This window comes from Salvelinus alpinus, chromosome 28, assembly GCF_045679555.1.
Source record: "Salvelinus alpinus chromosome 28, SLU_Salpinus.1, whole genome shotgun sequence".
NCBI classification, from domain to species: domain Eukaryota; kingdom Metazoa; phylum Chordata; class Actinopteri; order Salmoniformes; family Salmonidae; genus Salvelinus; species Salvelinus alpinus.
In genome coordinates, this window is record NC_092113.1 from 39,720,447 (window position 1) to 39,733,101 (window position 12,655).

General features: G+C 45.2%; 1 protein-coding gene across 1 annotated transcript in view; it reads left to right on the top strand.

Moving 5' to 3' along the window:
* Positions 1-4,722: 4,722 nt before the first annotated feature.
* Positions 4,723-12,655, top strand: part of LOC139557885 (sodium-dependent neutral amino acid transporter SLC6A17-like) — a 74,243-nt gene continuing 66,310 nt past the window's right edge. Inside the window, exon 1 of the mRNA XM_071373171.1 lies at positions 4,723-5,008. The gene's annotated coding sequence lies outside the window, so the exon portion shown is untranslated. The remainder of the gene's footprint in view (positions 5,009-12,655) is intronic.

The following is a 12,655-nucleotide window of genomic DNA, read 5'->3' on the forward strand; positions in this document are numbered from 1 at the left end:
ATTCTCCACCTGGCTATAGGCTGAGGATGCTCCACCATGCTATAGGCTGAGGATGCTCCACCATGCTACAGGCTGAGGATGCTCCACCATGCTCTAGGCTGAGGATGCTCCACCATGCTCTAGGCTGAGGATGCTCCACCATGCTACAGGCTGAGGATGCTCCACCATGCTATAGGCTGAGGATGCTCCACCATGCTATAGGCTGAGGATGCTCCACCATGCTATAGGCTGAGGATGCTCCACCATGCTACAGGCTGAGGATGCTCCACCATACTCTAGGCTGAGGATGCTCCACCATGCTATAGGCTGAGGATGCTCCACCATGTTACAGGCTGAGGATGCTCCACCATGCTATAGGCTGAGGATGCTCCACCATGCTACAGGCTGAGGATGCTCCACCATGCTATAGGCTGAGGATGCTCCACCATGCTATAGGCTGAGGATGCTCCACCATGCTATAGGCTGAGGATGCTCCACCATGCTATAGGCTGAGGATGCTCCACCATGCTAAAGGCTGAGGATGCTCCACCATACTCTAGGCTGAGGATGCTCCACCATGCTATAGGCTGAGGATGCTCCACCATGCTATAGGCTGAGGATGCTCCACCATGCTACAGGCTGAGGATGCTCCACCATACTCTAGGCTGAGGATGCTCCACCATGCTATAGGCTGAGGATGCTCCACCATGTTACAGGCTGAGGATGCTCCACCATGCTACAGGCTGAGGATGCTCCACCATGCTACAGGCTGAGGATGCTCCACCATGCTATAGGCTGAGGATGCTCCACCTGGCTATAGGCTGAGGATGCTCCACCATGCTACAGGCTGAGGATGCTCCACCATGCTACAGGCTGAGGATGCTCCACCATGCTATAGGCTGAGGATGCTCCACCATGCTATAGGCTGAGGATGCTCCACCATGCTACAGGCTGAGGATGCTCCACCATGCTACAGGCTGAGGATGCTCCACCATGTTACAGGCTGAGGATGCTCCACCATGCTATAGGCTGAGGATGCTCCACCTGGCTATAGGCTGAGGATGCTCCACCATGCTACAGGCTGAGGATGCTCCACCATGCTATAGGCTGAGGATGCTCCACCATGCTACAGGCTGAGGATGCTCCACCATACTCTAGGCTGAGGATGCTCCACCATGCTATAGGCTGAGGATGCTCCACCATGTTACAGGCTGAGGATGCTCCCCCCTGCTATAGGCTGAGGATGCTCCACCATGCTACAGGCTGTGGATGCTCCACCATGCTACAGGCTGAGGATGCTCCACCATGCTACAGGCTGAGGATGCTCCACCATGCTACAGGCTGAGGATGCTCCACCATGCTATAGGCTGAGGATGCTCCACCATGTTACAGGCTGAGGATGCTCCACCATGCTATAGGCTGAGGATGCTCCACCATGCTACAGGCTGTGGATGCTCCACCATGCTACAGGCTGAGGATGCTCCACCATGCTACAGGCTGAGGATGCTCCACCATGCTATAGGCTGAGGATGCTCCACCATGCTCTAGGCTGAGGATGCTCCACCATGCTATAGGCCGAGGATGCTCCACCATGCTATAGGCTGAGGATGCTCCACCATGCTACAGGCCGAGGATGCTCCACCATGCTATAGGCTGAGGATGCTCCACCATGCTATAGGCTGAGCATGCTTCACCATGATTCCAGCTCTAGCTTCTGAGAGTATGAAAAACGGAGGGAGGGGGAGGAGGGCAGGGAAGGAGGGAGGAGGGTAGGGAGGAAGAGAGAGAAAGAGAGAGAGAGAAAGAGAGAGAGAGAGAGAGAGACACAGAGAGAGAGAGAGAGAGAGAGAGAGAGAGAAGAGAGAGAGAGAGAGAGAGAGAGAGAGAGAGAGAGAGAGAGAGAGAGAGAGAGAGAGAGAGAGAGAGAGAGAGAGAGAGAGAGAAGCATGGACAAGCCTACCCATCGTCAGAGATGGCAGGGTCTTAATCAGCAACACCTCCTCTCTTTCACAAAACTAAACACACAGCGTTTCACACGTTCTGATACTGACAGACGTAGACTAGACAGAATGTGTAAATACACGGCCGTGACACATCCGCAGCCTACAGCCTTCATTTTGACCTTTGCTAATGGTTTTGTATGAATGTTTTTGCTGCAATAAACAGCACATTCCCAGCATATTAACTGTGCAGCATCGTCCCTGGAAAAATACTCATTAATAACGTGACTGTGTAAATTTAGCATCTGAAATGTAATAATGTGGTCTATTTATATTCTTCAGGAATGCGTTCTCTCCCGCAGGTCATTCCTGTAGGATTTACCATCAGCTCTAATAGTAGTACATGGTTAAAAACCTCTTAACATCCCCCTAATCTTTCAGCCCAGTTTAAATTGTTTTAGTCATTCGACAACACATCTGTTTAGGACAGCAGCCAAACTTCCACTGTTCTAAACTGGGGATATCCAGACTGTTTGAAGATCTTAAGGCTGCTGTCTCACACATTGCTGCCTGCCTAGGGGTTGGGGTACCCAGCGATACGGGAGTAGCGGGTTGGATATCCAGAGGATGCCCTACAGAAGGCTGATCTCTGTGTCTGTTATCTCTGAAGAAAGAGAAAGGACAGTGGGAGAATGGATTTACGTTTCAGGTGTTTACCCATAATACACCAGCGGAGGACCATCCTCCTCACAGGACGAAGGGGAGGACCATCCTCCTCAGAGGATGAAGGGGAGGACCGTCCTCCTCAGAGGACGAAGGGGAGGACCGTCCTCCTCAGAGGACGAGTCTCCAAATAATTGATTAAACCACACTATTATGCAAATAAGGTCTACAGTAACCTCAACAGCACTCTGTAGGGGTAGCACCATGGTGTAGCCGGAGGACAGCTACTTTCCGTCCTCCTCTGGGTACATTGACTTCATGTCACGTTCTGACCTTAATGCCTATGTTATGTCTTTATTTTAGTTTGGTCAGGGCGTGAGTTGGGGTGGGCATTCTATGTTGTTTTTTCTAGGTTTTGTTCTGTTGTTCTATTTCTTTGTGTTTGGCCTAGTATGGTTCTCAATCAGAGGCAGGTGTCAGTCGTTTTCTCTGATTGGGACCCATATTTAGGTAGCCCGTTTGTCATTGTGGGTGGTGGGTGATTATATTTTCTGTTTGCTGTTTCAACGTACAGGAGTGTTCGTTTTGTCGTTTTATTGTTTTTGTTCAGTGTTCAGTTTCTTATTAAAACATTACGGACACTTACCACGCTGCGCATTGGTCCTCCTCTTCTTCCAACCACGACAAGTGTTACAGAATTGCTTCTCCTTCATTTTGTAAGAAATGAATTTGTTCAAAACTGTTCAACTATTGTCTGTCTCTCTCTTTGCGTCAACTACTCACCAACATTTTATACACTGCAGTGCTAGCTAACTGTAGCTTATGCTTTCAGTACTAGATTCATTATCTGATCCTTTGATTGGGTGGACAACATGTCAGTTCATGCTGCAAGAGCTCTGATAGGTTGGAGGACATCCTCCGGAAGTTGTCATAATTACTGTGTAAGTCTATGGAAGGGGGTGAGAACCATGAGCCTCCTAGGTTTTGTAATGAAGTCAATGTACACAGAGGAGGACGGAAGCTAGCTGTCCTCCGGCTACGCCATGGTGCTACCCCTACAGAGTGCTGTGGAGGCTACTGTAAACCTTATTTGCATAATAGTGTGTTTTTAATAAATTATTTGGTGACAAGTTTTTATGTTTAGCATAGTTTAATCTAAAAAGTGTTTTTTGAAATTCACTGAGGATGGTCCTCCCTTCGTCCTCTGAGGAGGCTCCACTGGTCTCAACAGAGCAGGGCTGTAACATGCCATATAATACAGTGTAATAAATAATGTCAACAGAGCAGGGCTAGATAGATAGAGCCAAGGTCAGAATAAATCCCTGATGTCAAAAAAGAAAAATGACTGTGCCAAAAATGGATGGTCAACAACTCAGGAGGACAGTGGAAGCAATAAAGAAATAGCCTGGAAGACATATGTGATGTTGTTGCAACAACATATTACACAGAAATACAACACATTATGGCATGCCACAGCATGTTTAAAATGGCAGTGATGTCTCACTATACAGTAACCATATCTATAACGTGCAATTACCAGTAATAACAATGATATGAACAATATATTTGCTCATTCATTTGAATGTTTCTTTGTCAGAAGACAACGCCCTACAGCGTAGGTGTAATTGGACAAATTACACTGTTTGGATATGCAAATATCCGATTACATATTTACAAGCGCTAATTGAGCATGTGATGTCTTTTTGTCAAACTTGTTTGACGGGGTGCTAAATCACACACCTAATTAGTAACCTATAGCATTGTGTAATGTTGGTTGACCCCTGTACCTGTGATCGTAAGGCGTGTTTTGCTCCACTTCAACCAGCTGTGACAAAACAATCTGATACCTGCTTCGAACAAAATGCATCATCTCTTTTAGACAATGAAAGCACTCACTCACTCGGGTTACACAGAACACCTGTGCTGTTATTTCCCCACAGGACTGGCTATACTGCAGTCAGATGCTTTAAAATAGGTTTGTAAACATCTGCTGACGTAAGAAGTTAGGATGACTCAAACCTGCGTCAGGCATCGTGATGGAAAAAACCTTCCCCATAGTAATCCTTAAATACGTGGGAGTTGTCCCACCAACATCAGCCACGTGGAATAAACCTGCATTGTCTATATTATCACTGATAATATAGACAATATCATTGTTGGATTGATGAAGTAATACAATAAATGGTCGTTTAATGTGTGTAAAAGTGACCGTTATTAGCCGCTAAACTTGCCAATGAGAACCGTTGGGTGTCTGTTTGCGTCAGACTTTACGCGCCTCACCGCATGTCAATTTCCATCAAGGAGCTCTCGGTGATTTCGCATCTCAGTGCGCGCAGAGGAGAGATGGGTGAATATATGTCTTACTGAACGTGGGGATTTTTTGAAAACTGTTTTTGAATATAGACTGTTGTTCAACTTCGAATAAGGTAAGAATGGCATTGAGCCTATACGATTCTTATTTCCTTCTTCCATCTAGCAACGCATTATTCGACTGCATCATGACATATCTATAGGCTGCAATAAGGAGATCATTGTTATAGTCAATGGAAATGAACCGTTATTTCTCACCCTGTCAAATCTGTCTATAATACGTGTTGGCGTTTCTGCATGATTGTTGCATTAGGCTATTGTATACTGTAGGCTTGCCTATAGAAACCGTTCGCCCTTTTCGGTGCGAGATGAGCACTCATAGCATATAGGTTGCGGTGTGGTCTACAATATTTAGGTCGCTAATGGGCCTACGATTCGCGTCTGCGTCTTTCATCCCAGGTATAAAACGTATTGAGTGATCAGGTCACTTATTGAGGAAATATTCTACTTTGCTCCGTCTTAGGATGCACGGATGTGGATGTCCTATTCGGGTTTTTCTTGATTTGACCTTGGCGACCATTCATGTTTCCTCCAGCTGTTTTTGAACTGTTTGAAGCAATAATAAAACCAATTCCACTACGGAGCGTCACACTACGCAGTGGTGCCTGTGGACACGTGATGATGATGTCTCTCAGTTCGGCCTGGAGGATGCACACCTATCTTATCAAGATGCTAGAAATCAAGATGCTATGGGATTTTTACTCCGTTTTTTTAAACCCAAATCGACTCGGGAACCACATGGAATAGAATAGAATAGATTCTATAGAATATAATAATTTGTTGTTCTCAGAGAAGGCCATTCTTTCCCCCAGTAGTTTTGAGTTTGACATTACAGACCCTGGTTCGATCCCGGGCTGTATCACAACCGGCCGTGATCGTGAGGCCCATAGGTGCGGCACACATTTTGCCCAGCGTCGTCCAGGTTAGGGGAGGGTTTGGTCGGGGTAGGCCGTCATTGTAAAATAAGAATTTGTTCTTAACTGACTTGCCTAGTTAAATGAAGGTTAAACATAAGGGACAGATCGAAATTTACCACGGGGGAGGGGCTGATCCAACTCAAGGTGTCATCCAAAAACAAATGCACCCCCCCCCCCCCCATCCCCCAAAGTGACATATATTTTCACATGACCCTCCCCTTGTACTGTAAAATAAATTGAACACCCTCCCTCTCATATAATTAACTAAAAATAATGTTTACGACCACAACTACAGTAACTGGAGCGACCCCGTGTTTATAAATGTGGATATCGACATTGCCACTTCAGCACAGTCAATGCCACGCAGGGCTACGAGCCAGAAGGTTGAGGGTTCACCGACCACCACAGACAAGCTCAGTTTCCCTGCCTGTTTCATTACTCTACGATCAGAGCAAGCTGCGTACAATGATCAGCTAGGGAGGAGATCCGATTCTCCACATTTTGATGCCATATTTATAATTACAGTGCCTTCGGAAAGTATTCAGACCCCTTGACTTTCCCACATTTTGTTACGTTACAGACTTATCTAGAATGGATTAAAAAATAATAATCCTCAGCAATCTACACACAATACCCCATAAAAACAAAGTGAAAAAAGGGGTTTTATACATTTTTGCAACAAAAAAATACAAAAAATTAACAGAAATACAATATTTACATAAGTATTCAGACCCTTTGCTATGAGAATTGAAATTGAGCTCAGGTGCATCCTGTTTCCATTGATCATCCTTGAGATGTTTCTACAACTTGATTGGAGTCCACCTGTGGTAAATTCAATTGATTGGACATGATTTGTGAAGGCACACACCGGTCTATATAAGGTCCCACAGTTGACGGTGCACGTCAGAGCGAAAACCAAGCCATGAGGTCGAAGGACTTGTATGTTGTGCTCCGAGACAGGATTGTGCCACGGCTCAGATCTGGAGAAGGGTACCAAAACATTTCTGTAGCATTGAAGGTCCCCAAGAACAGTGTCCTCAATCATTCTTAAACGGAAGAAAATTGGAACCACCAAGACTCTTCCTAGAGCTGGCTGCCCGGCTAACTGAGCAATCGGGGGACAAGGGCCTTGGTCAGGGAGGCGACCAAGAACCCGATGTTCACTGACAAAGCTCCAGAGTTCCTCTGTGTAGATGGGAGAACCTTCCAGAAGGACAACCATCTCTGCAGCACTCCACCAATCAGGCCTTTATGGTAGAGTGGCCAGACGGAAGGCACTCCTCAGTAAAAGGCAGACCACCATAGTCCATGTGCCCAGGAAACACTAAGGTAACCTGCCTAAACGACTACCGACCCGTAACCCTCACGTCTGTAGCCATGAAGTGCTCTGAAAGGCTGGTCATGGCTCACATCAACACAATCATCCCAGAAACCCTAGACCCACTCTAATTTGCATACCGCTCCAACAGATCCACAGATGATGCAATCTCTATTGCAATCCACACTGCCCTTTCCCACCTGGACAAAAGGAACACCTATGTGAGAATGCTATTCATTGACTACAGCTCAGCGTTCAACACCATAGTGCCCTCAAAGCTCATCACTAAGTTAAGGACACTGGGACTAAACAACTCCCTCTGCAACTGGATCCTGGACTTCCTGACGGGCCGCCCCCAGATGGTAAGGGTAGGTAGCAACACATCTGCCATGCTGATCCTCAACACTGGAGCCCCTCAGGGGTGCGTGCTCAGTACCCTCCTGTACTCCCTGTTCACTCATGACTGCACGGCCAGGAGCGACTCCAACACCATCATTAAATTTGCAGATGACACAACAGTGGTAGGCCTGATCACCGACAACGATGAGACAGCCTACAGGGAGGAGGTCAGAGACCTGGCCGTGTGGTGCCAGGACAACAACCTCTCCCTCGACGTGATCAAGACAAAGGAGATGAGTGTGGACTACAGGAAAAAGAGGACTGAGCACGCCCCCCATTCTCATCGACAGGGCTGCAGTGGAGCAGGTTGAGAGCTTCAAGTTCCTTGGTGTCCACATCACCAACGAACTAACATGGTCCAAGCACACCAAGACAGTCTTGAAGAGGGCACGACAAAACCTATTCCCCTTCAGGAGACTGAAAAGATTTGGCATGGGTCCTCAGATCCTCAAATGGTTCTACAGCTGCACCATCGAGAGCATCCTGACTGGCTGCATCACTGCCTGGTATGGCAACTGCTCGGCCTCCGACCGCAAGGCACTAAAGAGGGTAGTGCAAATGGCCCAGTACATCACTGGGGCTAAGCTTCCTGCCATCCAGGACCTCTATACCAGGCGGTGTCAGAGGAAGGCCCTAAAAATTGCCAAAGACTCCAGGCACCCAAGTCATAGACTGTTCTCTCTGCTACCGCAGGGCAAGCGGTACCGAAGCGCCAAGTCTAGGTCCAGAGGCTTCTAAACAGCTTTTACCCCCAAGCCAGAAGACTCCTGAACATCTAGTCAAATGGCTACCCAGACTATTTGCTCGCCCCATCTTTACACCACTGCTACTCTCTGTTGTCATCTATGCATTGTCACTTTAATAACTCTACCTACATGTACATACTACCTCAACTAACCGGTGCCCCCACACATTGACTTTGTATCGGTACCCCCCGGTATATAGTCTCGCTATTGTTATTTTACTGCTGCTCTTTAATTACTTGTTACTTTTATCTCTTATTCTTATCCATATTTTTTTTAAACTGCATTGTTGGTTAGGGGCTCATAAGTAAACATTTCACTGTAAGGTCTACCTACACCTGTTGTATTCGGCGCATGTTACTAATAAAATATGATTTTATTTGATTTTATTTGACAGCCCGCTTGGAGTTTGCCAAAAGGCACCTAAAGGACTCTCAGACCATGAGAAACAAGATTCTCTGGTCTGATCAAACCAAGATTGAACTCTTTGGCCCGATTGCCAAGCATCACTTTTGGTGGAAACCTGGCACCATCCTTACGGTGAAGCATGGTGGTGGCAGCCTCATGCTGTGGGGATGTTTTTCAGCAGCAGGGACTGGGAGACGAGTCATGATCAAGGGAAAGATGAATGGAGCAAAGTACAGAGAAATCCTTTATGAAAACCTGCTCCAGAGTGCTCAGGACCTCAGACTTGGGTGAAGATTCACCTTTCAACAGGACAACGACCCTACGCACACAGCCAAGATAACACAGGAGTGGCTTCGGGACAAGTCTCTGAATGTCCATGAGTGGCCCAGCCAGAGCCCGGACATGAACTCGATCAAACATCTCTGGAGAGACCTGAAAATAGCTGTGCAGCAACTCTCCCCATCTAACCTGACAGAGCTTGAGAGGATCTGCAGAGAAGAATGGGAGAAACTCCCCAAATACAGGTGTGCCAAGCTTGTAGCGTCATACCCAAGAAGACTCAAGGCTGTAATCGCTGCCAAAGGTGCTTCAACAAAGTACTTAGTAAAGGGTCTGAATACTTATGTAAGAATGATGAAGAAAAACTGTTTTTACTTTGTTATTATGGTGTATTATGTTTAGATTGATGATTTCATAAATTTCAGAATAAGGCTGTAACGTAACAAAATGTGGAAAATGTCAAGGGGTCTGAATACTTTCCGAATGCACTTTATATGTACATATCTACCTCAATTACCTCGTACCCCTGCACATCGACTCACCGTGTACCGTGTATATATTCAAGTTATCGTTACTCATTGTGTATTTATTCCTCTTGTTATTTTTTTTCTATTATTTCTTGTTTTTCTCTCTACATTGTTGGCAAGGTCCCCATAAGTAAGCATTTCACTTGTAGTCTAAAGCTTGTTTACGAAGCATTGTTCGTTGTAGTACTGAACCAACTGAGACGGAAACCCGAGGACTTACTCAACCCATTATCCTGAAACTACTATTTATACTAAAGTTCTGATGTCTTTTTCTTTACTGCCTATTGTGTTCAATTTGATTTGACATCACCCATCATGCCATTGTACCTAACATTAATGCACTCTTAGCCTTGACCCCAGTTGTGACGATGTGATGTCTGGCAGCGTAAGGCTAGTTCACTCCTATCTTGTCACAGTGACTTAATGTGATTGGCAGCTGTCCTTTAAGAGCTGTCTATATGAGAGATTGGATGGTGCAGGGATGAGATTTAAATTTAACAGGAAGAACCATTGCATACCAACCATTGCCTACCAAGGATCCATCCAGTCATTTGACCTGTAGAAATGCCACCATTCATAAATGATCAGTGGAGGCTCCTAAGAGGAGGAAGGGGAGGACCATCCTCCTCAGTGAATTTCTTAAAAATAAATGTTTTTAAACATTTAAAAAGTTATCCTTTTTATATAAAACGACAATAAATATATTCACGTCACCAAATAATTTATTAAAACACATTTTGCGAATAAGGTCTACAGTAGCCTCAACAGCACTCTGTAGGGTAGCACCATGGTGTAGATTCTGTCCTCCTCTGGGTACATTGAATTCAATATAAAACCTTGGAGGCTCATGGTTCTCACCCCTTTCCATAGACTTACACAGTAATTATGACAACTTCCGTAGGACGTCCTCCAACCTATCAGAGCTCTTGCAGCATGAACCGACATGTTGTCCACCCAATCAAAGGATCAGATAATGAATCTAGTACTGAAAGCATAAGCTACAGCTAGCTAGCACTGCAGTTCATAAAATGTGATGAGTTATTGACTCAAAGAGAGAGAAAGACAATAGTTGAACAGGAGGAGCTAGAAAGAAATAGAGAGAGAGATTTTGTATTTTTTCTTCACTTTCAGTTTCACTTACTTCGCTAGCAAATGCAGCTAGCTAGTTCAACCTAATGAAGCACCCTGCTCAAATGTTAGCTAGCTGGCTATGACTATCCAACACAACACTGGAACTCTTCCAAGTCAAGGTAAACGTTTGGTTTTACTAATTTATTGCCACCGGGGCCCGCCGGTGTAACTGCTTACTGACTGTACACTGTAACGTTGCTGCATGATTGTAGTGGGTTTACTAACTTGTTAGTTCTATTAGGTGACTATGACGTTACTTTAGCTAACATGGTGACAACGGTGTAGCGGTTTGGCTTCGAAAGTTTTTTTTCACCTGGTCACATACAGCTGATGTGTTGTGCATTGAAGTCCACAAGAGAAGCGAGAGGTGAGAGGAGGAGAGCGCATTGATGCGAGAAGGAATACAACATGGCTGCTATGAAAGTGAACTGTGTTAACGGGGGATCAGGGGTGTATTCATTCCGCTGATTCCGTTGAAAGAAATTCTTAAACATCAGCAAACGGAACAAAACGGGGATAAACATACCTGAATATGTCCAATAGAAACTCTTGTTTGCAACTGTTGGACTAATGATTACACCTTGGATCAGCTAGATGCAGGCAAAAGTGTGCAAGGCGGTATTGAATGTGTCACTGTCTGTCCATGTGTCACTGTCTGTCACCTCAAATTTGTCTCTCAACCTATGTTTACCTACGTTGTAAACTTTCATTCATAGGCTAGGTTCTAGCAACCTCACGATGGGTATTGGGAAAATTAGAATATCGTGTACAGTAGTAGCCTAAAACTATCGCTGTTACATTGAACTGGGTGAATGGAATATGAATGACAATCAGCCAATATGCTGTAATAGAAATAAGGCCACGCTCATGAAAAAACGAATCATCCTCCGTCATCTTAAACAGCACTGACCGCCACTGTAGGTGATACCAGTTGGAGCAGATACGACAAGAGTACAGTGACTGGTCTGCTCTAGCTTACCTCTCTCTCTCTCTCTCTGACTTCCTATAAGACAGTTTGAAGTGAATCACTCAGTCCATTTCAATATGATAATTTAAACATCATCTCGTCACAATAGCAACTTGACCATTATTTGCATACGTTCCATAAATAGGCCAGAAACTATGTTACATCCCCAAGGCTGCGTCCCAAATGGCACCCTATTCTCTACGTAGTGTACTACTTTTGACCAGAGCCCTATGGACCCTGGTCAAAAGTAGTGGACTGTACTCACTGCACCAAATACCCTAGTTTCAGACAATATCAACACATTTATAAATAAATTGACAATATCAACACATTTATATAAAAATACACAATATCAACACATTTTTTTTTTTTTAACTAGAAGAAGAGGGTAATGTTTGTCAAGTGTCAGTTGTGTGTACTTTACTCGGAAAAAATAATCAGCCAAATAAATCCACGCAAGGATAACAAACCCTAACACAAAAGACTAACACAAAACCAGGAACAATCACGCACAAAACATAATGCGAACCAGAGGGTTAAATAGGGAAATAATAATAACGTAATGGGAACCAGGTGTGTACAATCTAGACATAACAAATGGAAAAAGAAACGTGGATCCGGTGGCAGCTAGAAAGCCGGTGACGACGACCGCCGAACGCCGCCCGAACAAGGAGAGACACCAACTTCGGCGGAAGTCGTGACAATGTTCTAGCTGTGAATATGTAAGGGTTGATGAGTGAGTGAGAGTAGGAGCAAACATTTAGTTGAGAAGCAGGTGTGAAGAGTCAGGGAAAATCGTGATTGTCTGTGGTCTATTGCACAATCAGATGTTCTGAGTAGGAGCTTTTTCTCCCCAGTAAGGCCCTTATTCTCAGGTCTGCTGATGCAATCAGGTCCTCAAACTCAAGGAAGTCAGGGTGGGGAAGTTCTTCAAAAGGCATCCGTCTCCTCTGAGTCTGTCTCCACATCAGACATCATGTCTTCAGTTGCACCCGCAAAACGCTGCTTCTTTTC